This window comes from Ranitomeya variabilis, chromosome 1 (genome assembly GCF_051348905.1).
Source record: "Ranitomeya variabilis isolate aRanVar5 chromosome 1, aRanVar5.hap1, whole genome shotgun sequence".
NCBI classification, from domain to species: Eukaryota; Metazoa; Chordata; class Amphibia; order Anura; family Dendrobatidae; genus Ranitomeya; species Ranitomeya variabilis.
This window is the reverse complement of record NC_135232.1, coordinates 830,143,667-830,155,923: the sequence shown is the minus strand read 5'-3', so window position 1 is coordinate 830,155,923 and position 12,257 is coordinate 830,143,667. Positions and strand designations below refer to the sequence as shown.

Below are 12,257 nucleotides of genomic sequence, written 5' to 3'. Positions count from 1 at the left end.
AGTCTGTGGTGCAATGTGACGGTGGATGGTGCGAGACATGTCCCAGGTGTGTTCAATCGGATTCAGGTCTGGGGAACAGGTGGGCCAGTCCATAGCTTCAATGCCTTCATCTTGCAGGAACTGCTGACACTCCAGCCACATGAGGTCTGGCACTGTCCTGCATTAATAGGAACCCAGGGCCAACTGCACCAGCATATGGTTTCACAAGGGGTCTGAGGATCTCATCTCAGTACCTAATGGCAGTCAGGCTACCTCTGGCGAGCACATGGAGGGCTGTGCAGCCCTCCAAAGAAATGCCACCCCACACCATTACTGACCCACTGCCAAACCGGTCATGCTGAAGGATGTTGCAGGCAGCAGATCGGTCTCCACAGCATCTCCAGACTCTTTCATGTCTGTCACATGTGCTCAGTGTGAACCTGCTTTCATCTGTGAAGAGCACAAGGCGCCAGTGGCGAATTTGCCAATCCTGGTGTTCTGTGGCAAATGTCTAGCATCCTGCACGGTGTAGGGCTGTGAGCACAACCCCAATCTCTGGACTTCAGACACTAAGACTATCCTCATGGAGTTGTGCAGACATGCACATCTGTGGCCTGCTGGAGGTCATTTTGCAGGGCTCTGGCAGTGCTCCTCCTTGCACAAAGGCAGAGGTAGCGGTCCTGCTGCTGGGTTGTTGCCCTCCTACAGTCCCCTCCACGTCTCCTGGTGTACTGGCCTGTCTCCTGGTAGTGCCTCCAGCCTCTGGACACTACGCTGACAGACACAGCAAACCTTCTTGCCACAGCTCGCATTGATGTGCCATCCTGGATGAGCTGCACTACCTGAGTCACTTGTGTGGGTTGTAGAGTCCGTCTCATGCTACCACAAGCAACATTCAAAAGTGACCAAAACATCAGCCAGAAATCATTGGTACTGAGATGTGGTCTGTGGTCCCCACCTTCAGAACCACTCCTTTATTGAGTGTGTCTTGATTATTGCCAATAGTTTCCATCTGTTGTCTATTCCATTTGCACAACAGCATGTGAAATTGATTGTCAAACAGTGTTGCTTCCTAAGTGGACAGTTCGATTTCACCGAAGGTGTGTGTGTGTGTGTGTGTGTGTGTGTGTGTGTGTGTGTGTGTGTGTGTGTGTGTGTGTGTGTGTGTGTGTGTGTGTGTGTGTGTGTTTTCACCCTTACCAGAATCCTGCAGCTCTGAGTCTGATACTTATCACTCCTGACTGGCATTTACTTCTAGACCCTGTCTAGACACAGATGTTTACTACAGGGAGAGATGAGCAGAGTGGGAATTAGGTGTGAGTTGACAGGAAGTTAACACCAGTGGGGACCAGATAAGCAGATCAGAACCTCCAGAGGCAGCAACATTGCTCTTCCCAGACCAGTCATTTCACAAGTTGTGGAAGAAACCAGGTTCATGTGCAGCTTTGTCCTCTTGTCTACAAGGTGGCAGGAGCTGCTATTAAAAGTAGCACTTTGTCTGCAAAATTAATGAGACTACATTAAGCGATTTTTTTTCTTCAGTATGGAAAATAATGTGCATCAAATCAGACTTTGATTTTTATGTATTATGCATTGTATACAGACAAACTGTCCGATTATCTGTCTGAGACTTAAAGGTACCGTCACATTAAGCGACGCTGCAGCGATATCGACAACGATGCCGATCGCTGCAGCGTCGCTGTTTGGTCGCTGGTGAGCTGTCACACAGACAGCTCTCCAGCGACCAATGATGCCGAAGTCCCCGGGTAACCAGGGTAAACATCGGGTTACTAAGCGCAGGGCCGTGCTTAGTAACCTGATGTTTACCCTGGTTACCAGTGTAAATGTAAAAAACCAAACACTACATACTTACATTCCGGTGTCTGTCACGTCCCTCGCCTTCAGCTTCCCTGCACTGTGTGAGCGCCGGCCCTAACAGCAGAGCGGTGATGTCACCGCTGTGCTTCGCTTTACGGCCGGCACTGACAAATTCAGTGCAGGAAGCTCTGAGCAGCAGCGCGGACGCTGGGGGACGTGACAGACATCAGAGGGTGAGTATGTAGTGTTTTGTTTTTTTTTACTTTTACAATGGTAACCAGGGTAAATATTGGGTTACTAAGCGCGGCCCTGCGCTTAGTAACCCGATATTTACCCTGGTTACCATTGTATAACATTGCTGGCATCGTTGCTTTTGCTGTCAAACACGACGATACATGCCGATCTGACGACCAAATAAAGTTCTGGACTTTCAGCAACGACCAGCGATATCACAGCAGGATCCAGATCGCTGCTGCGTGTCAAACACAATGATATCGCTATCCAGGACGCTGCAACGTCACGGATCGCTGTCGTTCTCGTTGCAAAGTCGTTTAGTGTGAAGGTACCTTTAAGAAGCAGAAGATAACAGCTCCTACAAAATGCCTACTGCCCCAAAACGTCCATCAAGTGAAGGTTGATACTGTAATGGTGTACATAAATGGTTGATACACTAGTGTTTGTAGTAAAGTTTGTTGGTTTTTTTTTTTTGTTTTTTTTTTTACTTTGTGTGCGTATTTACAGACCAAAATTTTGGACACCTCATTAAAAGATTTTTCTGTATTTTCATGACTATGAAAAAATTGTACATTCACACTGAAGGCATCAAAACTATGAATTAACACATGTGGAATTATCTACTTAAAGTATGAAACAACTGAAAATATGTTTTATATTCTAGGTTCTTCAAAGTAGCCACCTTTTGCTTTGATGACCGCTTTGCACACTCTTTGCATTCTCTTGATGAGCTTCAAGAGGTAGTCACCAGGAATGGTTTTCACTTCACAGGTGTGCTCTGTCAAGTTTAACATGTGGGATTTCTTGCCTTATAAATGGGGTTGGGACCATCAGTTGTGTTGTGCAGAAGTCTGGTGGATACACAGCTGATAGTCCTACTGAATAGACTGTTAGAATTTGTATTATGGCAAGAAAAAAAGCAGCTAAGTAAAGAAAAACGAGTGGCCATCATTACTTTAAGAAATAAAGGTCAGTCAGTCCGAAAAATTGGGAAAACTTTGAAAGTGTTCCCAAGTGCAGTTGCAAAAACCATCAAGCGCTACAAAGAAACTGGCTCACATGAAGACCGCCCCAGGAAAGGAAGACCAAGAGTCATCTCTGATTCTGAGGATAAGTTTATCCGAGTCACCAGCCTCAGAAATCGCAGGTTAACAGCAGCTCAGATTAGAGACCAGGTCAATGCCACACAGAGTTCTACAGCAGACACATCTCTACAACAACTGTTAAGAGGAGACTTTGTGCAGCAGGCCTTCATGGTAAAATAGCTGCTAGGAAACCACTGCTAAGGACAGGCAACAAGCAGAAGAGACTTGTTTGGGCTAAAGAACACAAGGAATGGACATTAGACCAGTGGAAATCTGTGCTTTGGTCTGATGAGTCCAAATTTGAGATCTTTGGTTCCAACCACCGTGTCTTTGTGCGACACAGAACAGGTGAACGGATGGACTCTACATGCCTGGTTCCCACCGTGAAGCATGGAGGAGGAGGTGTTATGGTGTAGGGGTGCTTTGCTGGTGACACTGTTGGGGATTTATTCAAAATTGAAGGCATACTGAACCAGCATGGCTACCACAGCATCTTGCAGCCTAATGCTATTCCATCCAGTTTGCGTTTAGTTGGACCATCATTTATTTTTCAACAGGACAATGACCCCAGACACCTCCAGGCTGTGTAAGGGCTATTTTACCAAGAAGGAGAGTGATTAGGTGCTACACCAGATGACCTGGCCTCCACAGTCACCAGACCTGAACCCAATCGAGATGTTTGGGGTGAGCTGGACCGCAAAGTGAAGGCAAAAGGGCCAACAAGTGCTAAGCATCTCTTGGAACTCCTTCAAGATTGTTGGAAGACCATTCACGGTGACTACCTCTTGAAGCTCAAAGAGAATGCCAAGAGTGTGCAAAGCAGTCAAAGCAAAAGGTGGCTACTTTGAAGAACCTAGAATATAAGACATAATTTCAGTTGTTTCACACTTTTTTGTTAAGTAGATAATTCCACATGTGTTAATTCATAGTTTTGATGCCTTCAGTGTGAAAGTACAATTTTCATAGTCCTGAAAATACAGAAAAACCTTTAAATGAGAAGGTGTGTCCAAACTTTTGGTCTTTATTATATACACATATATATCTTGTGTCCACCTTCTGGAAATGCCAGTGTACAGTATTTGACAAGCCCATTTCCTCAATGCCTATACTGAAGCACACCCCTTTAGTGGCATGTACATTTGTTCCGAACCAAGAGTATGCTGCTGCCAGACACATCTGGCCATGGCTTATTGCCTCTTGGAACAGGAGGCTTGGGCATTAATACAAACATGTCTGATGCAAAAGGTCTCTTGAAGTCTATAGAAGGGAAGAGTTCAGAAGGAGCCAATACAAATCAGTCAGTGGAACTAGCCAATAATTTAATGTGTGGCCAGCATTTGCCATCCAGTCAGCTATAGCTAGCAAAAAAGTTATTTTATCTTATTTGGAGCATAAAGTTAAAAAAAAAAAAAAAAAAAAAGAAAAAAAAAAAAAAGAAAATCTGTTCAAATTGTTCATTTACTGAAAAACTTGCCTGTGTACACACGACTCCCCTATTACTCCAGAAAGAAAGGTCAGCAGTAGAGATGAATGGATGTGCACAAATAAGGTGTTATCAGAGCATGCTCTTCAGCGTGCTCGAAATATATGTTCAAGTCCCCGCAGCTGCATGTCTCACGTCTGTTCGACAGCCGCAACACATGCAGGGATTGCCTGTTAGCCTAGTTAGCAGTTCCTACCTTGCCCAAAGATAAAGTGTGGTTAAAAATCCACATAATATATGCAAGTCGATGGGCTTAGGTATTCAGCCCAACAAGCTTCAGTACAGGTCAGAACTTTACAGAGCTGTTCATGCAATGGCCTTCTAGTTTAAGCGAAAGTGCACATAGTGGATTCAGACTGAAGGCAACAAAAGCAAGGAAGACATAGAAACAAAGCATTAAGAAGCTCATTTTAGACACCAGAATACGGTTATACCAGCGTCAGTACTCCCCTTCTGATTCTAGCAGGTTCAATGGGTAGTCACCTGGAATGGCTTCCAACGAACAAGCAGGTCTCATCAAGATTTGTATTTTGTGCCATCAACCTTTACAAAGTTTGCAATCATCAGGTGATTTTAACTCCAGTAGTGTAGGTATATGGTTCTATACAAGAAAACCACTGCATGAACAAGTGTCCAAACTTTTGACTGGTATTTTAGTCTATGAATATATGTATAAGTTTTTTTTATTATTATTCTACATCAACATTATGTCCCTGACTGTCACTTTAAAGTTCTAAAGGAATCATTTACATCCTATTCGTGCAAACCTGCTCATACCAGTCACTATGATCTGATCAGCAAACATAGGATGAAAGCATATTAGGCTATGTGCACACGTAGGAAAAGAGGTGCAGAATTTTCTGCACAAAATCCGTATCTCCTGGCAGAATCTGCAGTTGCGGATTTGCCGCGGTTTTTATGCGGAATTCATGCAGATTATCTGCGGTTTTTGCCACTGCGGATTTTTATCATGGAGGGGTGCAGAAACGCTGCAGATCCGCACAAAAGTAGTGACATGCACTTTGAAATCCGCAGCAATTCTGCACTGATTTTTCCATCCCATTGAATAACATTGTACTGTACATCACAGTGCGGATCTGCAGCGTTTCTGCGCAGAAAAATCCGCAGAAAATCCGCATCGTTTGCACATAGCCTTATGATACAATGACAATATGGACAATTCCCAAGTTACCAATAAGCTGAGAAAACTGCTACAGGTGACCTACTCCTAGAACTGAATAGAAGACCGCTTAATAGTGCCTATACCCTTGATCACACACAAGAAACTGACTAAGGGTATGAGCACACGAATGGACCTCTGCAGATTTTTCCGCAGCAGATTTTAGAAATCCGCAGGTAAAAGGCACTGCGTTTTACCTGCGGATTTACCACAGATTTACCGCTGTTTTTATGTGGATTTTGTGCGGATTCCACTGCGGTTTTACACCTGTGGATTACTATTGTGGAACAGGTGTAAACCGCAGCAGAATCCGCACAAAGAATTGACATGCTGCGGAATGTAAACCGCTGCGTTTCCACGCTTTTTTTCCCCGCAGCATGGGCACAGCATTTTGTTTTTTATATGTTTACATTGTACTGTAAACTCATGGGAAACTGCTGCAGACCTGCAGCTGCAGATCCGCAGCAAAATCCACAAGGTGTGCACATAGCCTTATGGGAGACCTGTCAGCAAGATCTGCTGACAGGTCACTGCCCAGTCTGGCTGAAAACTCATGCAGTTGCAGCCATTTCCAAGGGGAGGGGGTCTATGCACTTTTGCAGGATGCGTTTTTTCTACAAAACGACAAATAGCGACGTGCAGTGCACGACGCTAGTGTGAAAGAGGCCCAAGCTGGAGGAAGGCCACAGGGGTGCACGAAACCCAGACTACAAGGAGAAAACCCAAAGTGCAACTTCCAGCCTCATTGGCATAAAACTTCCATGGCCGATTACAGAAGAATGCAATATGTAATCTTTCGCTTTATATAAGTGGATAGTGGCTGATTTTGTGATTATGGTAGTCTATTTATAGCACAATGATAACTTTGGGATCACACAACTGTTTGATTTAAGGCTTTCTAAAATTGTATCATTTTAGTATTCCAACATCCAGCATTACTCCAACTTAGGCTACTTTCACACTGGCGTTAACTGCAATACGTCGCACTGCGTCGTTTTGCCGAAAAAACGCATCCTGCAAAAGTGCTTGCAGGATGCGTTTTTTTTATGCATTGACTAACATTAGCGACGAATTTGCGGCGCATTGACACACGTCGCAACCGTCGTGCGACGGTTGCGCCGTGTTGTGGCGGACCGTCGGGAGCAAAAAACGTTACATGTAACGTTTTTTGCTCCCGACGGAGCGCTTTTTCCAACCGCGCATGCGCGGCCGGAACTCCGCCCCCACCTCCCCGCACCTCACAATGGGGCAGCGGATGCGCTGGAAAAATGCATCCGCTGCCCCCGTTGTGCGGCGGAGACAACGCTAGCGTCGGTGATCTCGGCCCGACGCACTGCGACGGACCGAGCCCGACGCTAGTGTGAAAGTAGCCCAAGGCCTCTTTCACACTTTAGTCTTTGTTTCCGTCAAAATCCGTTTTGTGAAAAAAACAGATCCAGCAAATATTGCTGCTGGATCCGTTTTTTCCCCCCTCATAGACTTGTATTAGCGATGAATTGTGACGGATGGCCTTCCCTTTATCCGTCGTTTGACGGATCCGCCGCAAATTCTGTGTCCGTCCGGACACAACAGACATAGTAACGTTTGTGTACGTCGGGGGGATAAAAAAAAAATAAATAAAAAATAAAAATCGGCCAGCGACGGATCCTGTGCTGTCCGTCATTGGCTATAATGGAAGCCTATGGACCCGTCGCTATCTGTCAAAAGACAATCCAAAAAATCTCGAATTTTGTTCCAGTAAATTCCTGCGGCAGCTGCTTCGAAGGATCCGTAAAAAAAAAAAATGGATCCAGAGCATGTTTTTTTTGTTTTGATTTGTTTTGTTTTTTACAATCTGCACAGGATCTGTGTTTTCAACACTGACGGATTGTGACTGATTCTAAAAAAAACTTGTGTGAAAGAGGCCTTAACAAGAAAGGGCAGAGGACTACATTTTAGAGGCTAAAGTTCCATATATAACACCTACCTTCTCTAAAGTAAAAAAAATTAGAAAGTTAGCTACGAAAGAAAAATAACCGATAGAGGGAAAAGCGTCACTGGCAACCTGTGTGATCCCACAGATACGTACGATCAGCGGCACAGCAATAGGGATACATGCACAAGGTGCGAAAGAAACCGAAGAGAGAAGTCTAAATCCTCCAGTGGAGAATAAAGTGAGGGCTAATAATAGAAGAGCATGCACTGCTGGCTGAATAATCCCACCGCTGGTTTTGTTTTTCTCTTGCTTGCTAGGCCAAGGCTGTGTGTTTGTGTCTCAGCCACCTCCTCTTCCTTCCTACAGTTCCCACATATACACCATGTGATTATATATAGACAATAGCATTCATGTTATGCAATCACCACGAGAAAAATATTTTGTATTTGCACTTCAGGCATTTTCCAAAGGCCTCAACTCCAGAGGACCAGGAAGTGAATGTAGGCCTCGAATACAATGCAACACTAAGTGCTGCTACTATATGGGAGCAGGGGCACAACACAATGCCAGATAGAAAGGGATCTCCGCACACATGGATCATAGCTGACCGGTGTACAGTGCCACAGCAGCCAGGGATGACGCCGAAATACAGGCCCCTGGTCATTAAGACTATTAGCAGCTGGCAAACTAATGTATACAAGAGACCAAACGCCATGTGCACTGTAGTCGTATCAAGAGCTGCTCAATTATAACTTATAGCATGCACGTTATACATATGGCAACAACATAGTCTGATGTGCTGTACACAAAAGATCAGCTATATCCTACATTGGGATTATAACCTATAGAGACAACACAGTCTGCTGTGCTGTACACAAGTGATCAGCTATATCCTACATTGGGATTATAACCTATAGAGACCAGATCGTCTGATGTACTGTACACAGGAGATCAGCTATATCCCACATTGGGATTATAACCTATAGAGACAACACAGTCTGCTGTGCTGTACACAGGTGATCAGCTATATCCTACATTGGGATTATAACCTATAGAGACCAGATCGTCTGATGTACTGTACACAGGAGATCAGCTATATCCTACATTGGGATTATAACCTATAGAGACCAGATCGTCTGATGTACTGTACACAGGTGATCAGCTATATCCTACATTGGGATTATAACCTATAGAGACAACACAGTCTGCTGTGCTGTACACAGGAGATCAGCTATATCCTACATTGGGATTATAACCTATAGAGACAACATAGTCTGCTGTGCTGTACACAGGTGATCAGCCATATCCTACATTGGGATTATAAACTATAGAGACCAGATCGTCTGATGTACTGTACACAGGTGATCAGCTATATCCTACATTGGGATTATAACCTATAGAGACAACATAGTCTGCTGTGCTGTACACAGGTGATCAGCCATATCCTACATTGGGATTATAACCTATAGAGACCAGATCGTCTGATGTACTGTACACAGGTGATCAGCTATATCCTACATTGGGATTATAACCTATAGAGATAGTCTGCTGTGCTGTACACAGGAGATCAGCTATATCCTACATTGGGATTATAACTAGTGATGAGCGAACCTGCTTGGATAAGGTGCTATCCGAGTATGCTCAGGTGCCAAGGACGGTTTCACACTAGCGTTGTGTACGCAGCGTCTGGCTACGTTCTTCTTTCCTTAAGGTCCGCATGCGTCTTGCATACCTATATTTAACATTGGGTATGCAGGGACATGCCTAGCATGTAGATGCGTCCCCGTGCTTCGTTTTGACGTGCCCGCCGAACACAACCTGTTGCATCCCCGTATGTTCGGTGGGCATATCAAAACGAAGCACAGGGACACATCTACGTACTACTCATGTCCCTGCGTACCCAATGTTAAATATAGGTATACAAGATGCATGCGGATCTTAAGGAAAGAAGCACGCAGCCAGAAGCTGCGTACACAACGCTAGTGTGAAACAGGCCTTAGCACCTTATGCGAGCGCATTTGCTCACATAGTACACAAGTTATACACATAGCGACAACATAGTCTGATGTGCTGTACACAGGTGATAAGTTACATACGTACGGACACATTCCTCTGCGATGTACTCAGATGGTCAGTGATATCCCATATAATAGCGATTACCCCATACAGTGCACATTATTCACATAGCGGCCACATACTCCGCTGCGATGTAAATGGTCGCTGTTATACCATGGGCTGCTTGATTATGACCTATAGCACAACATACTCCGCTGCGATGTAGATGGTCGCTGTTATACCACGGACTGCTTGATTATGACCTATAGCACAACATACTCCGCTGCGATGTAGATGGTCGCTGTTATACCACGGACTGCTTGATTATGACCTATAGCACAACATACTCCACTGCGATGTACGGATGGTCGCTGTTATACCACGGGCTGCTTGATTATGACCTATAGCACAACATACTCCACTGCGATGTACGGATGGTCGCTGTTATACCACGGGCTGCTTGATTATGACCTATAGCACAACATACTCCACTGCGATGTACGGATGGTCGCTGTTATACCACGGGCTGCTTGATTATGACCTATAGCACAACATACTCCGCTGCGATGTACGGATGGTCGCTGTTATACCACGGGCTGCTTGATTATGACCTATAGCACAACATACTCCGCTGCGATGTACGGATGGTCGCTGTTATACCACGGGCTGCTTGATTATGACCTATAGCACAACATACTCCGCTGCGATGTAGATGGTCGCTGTTATACCACAGGCTGCTTGATTATGACCTATAGCACAACATACTCCACTGCGATGTACGGATGGTTGCTGTTATACCACGGGCTGCTTGATTATGACCTATAGCACAACATACTCCACTGCGATGTACGGATGGTCGCTGTTATACCACGGGCTGCTTGATTATGACCTATAGCACAACATACTCCACTGCGATGTACGGATGGTCGCTGTTATACCACGGGCTGCTTGATTATGACCTATAGCACAACATACTCCACTGCGATGTACGGATGGTCGCTGTTATACCACGGGCTGCTTGATTATGACCTATAGCACAACATACTCCACTGCGATGTACGGATGGTCGCTGTTATACCACGGGCTGCTTGATTATGACCTATAGCACAACATACTCCACTGCGATGTACGGATGGTCGCTGTTATACCACGGGCTGCTTGATTATGACCTATAGCACAACATACTCCGCTGCGATGTACGGATGGTCGCTGTTATACCACGGGCTGCTTGATTATGACCTATAGCACAACATACTCCACTGCGATGTACGGATGGTCGCTGTTATACCACGGGCTGCTTGATTATGACCTATAGCACAACATACTCCACTGCGATGTACAGATGTGTGAAGGCCCAGAGATATACTTTATAGATTTGGATCCGCCATGTGCAGCTATTCTCCCCCCTCATACTGCCACCATACACTACAGCCCCAGTCAGACTCCCACTAATCTCCTCATGGGTCAGAATGGGAAGAGGAACAAAGAGGCCACGAGAGAGGAGCTCCTGAGGGAAGAGGGGCCACATACAGGCCGCCTGATGATGGAGGCTGCCATACTGACGTGTGCAGACAAAGGCAGAAAACTTATGCGGGGAGGGGGGACAATGGGGAGCTCGCCGTATGGAGACGGGGTGGGCAGTGGGTGGCGGGGCCCTCACCTCCACTCACACTTCTCCACGGGAAGTAAAGCGTGGCGGGGCCTCACCCGGGGGAGAGCACAAATTGGTAGGGCCCGGGCACATGTGCAGTTTGTGCACATACAGAGGAGCGTGCCAAGACAAAGCAGCAGCAGCACATCCCCCTCCACCTCACACGTTCCTCACCTGCATTCAGCGCCTCACAGCACGGGCTCAGTCGCTTCTCTCGTCGCTGTCCTTTCGGGCCTGGTTGCTGCTGGCGGCGGCTAGGGGCTAAGCGGGAGCCACTGGACTGTAAATACATGCAGGCAGCGACGGCGGCAGGAGGTGCGGGGACTGGCCGCGCTCAGCTCGCTAGCTCCCGGTGATACTGGGCTGTGCTCCACACACCGCACTCGGTTGCTCACGTCACCGGCGGCTTATAAACGATGGCCGCAGAGTGCAGGGATATAAATATTGAGATGAATAATCAGGCTGAGGAGGATGTGTGTACACTAAGGGGATAAAAGGGGCGTTCACAGGCCGAGGCGGGCTCTGCTGATGAGGCGGTGATGATGACAGAGGAAGAGGAGGAGACATGTAAGGCCCGCACTGCCGCCTCTATTTATAGGCGCTGGGGTTACGTAGTTCTCGGGTTGTGGGTCCTGGGCGGCAGCTTGGGGGCAACTCTCAGCAAGGGGACATGAGGGAAGGGGGCAACTCTCACCTGTCAGCATGGGGTCATGAGGCAAGGGGCAACTCTCACCTGTCAGCTTAGGGGCAAGGGGGCAACTCTCAGCAAGGGGACATGAGGGAAGGGGGTAACTCTCACCTGTCAGCTTGGGGTCAAGAGACAGGGGGCAACTCTCACCTGTCAGCAAGGGGACACG

General features: G+C 46.4%; 1 protein-coding gene across 1 annotated transcript in view; it reads right to left on the bottom strand.

Moving 5' to 3' along the window:
- Positions 1 to 11,811, bottom strand: part of CNOT6L (CCR4-NOT transcription complex subunit 6 like) — a 67,235-nt gene extending 55,424 nt beyond the window's left edge. Inside the window, exon 1 of the transcript XR_013218253.1 lies at positions 11,575 to 11,811. The gene's annotated coding sequence lies outside the window, so the exon portion shown is untranslated. The remainder of the gene's footprint in view (positions 1 to 11,574) is intronic.
- Between the last annotated feature and the right edge of the window lie 446 nt (positions 11,812 to 12,257).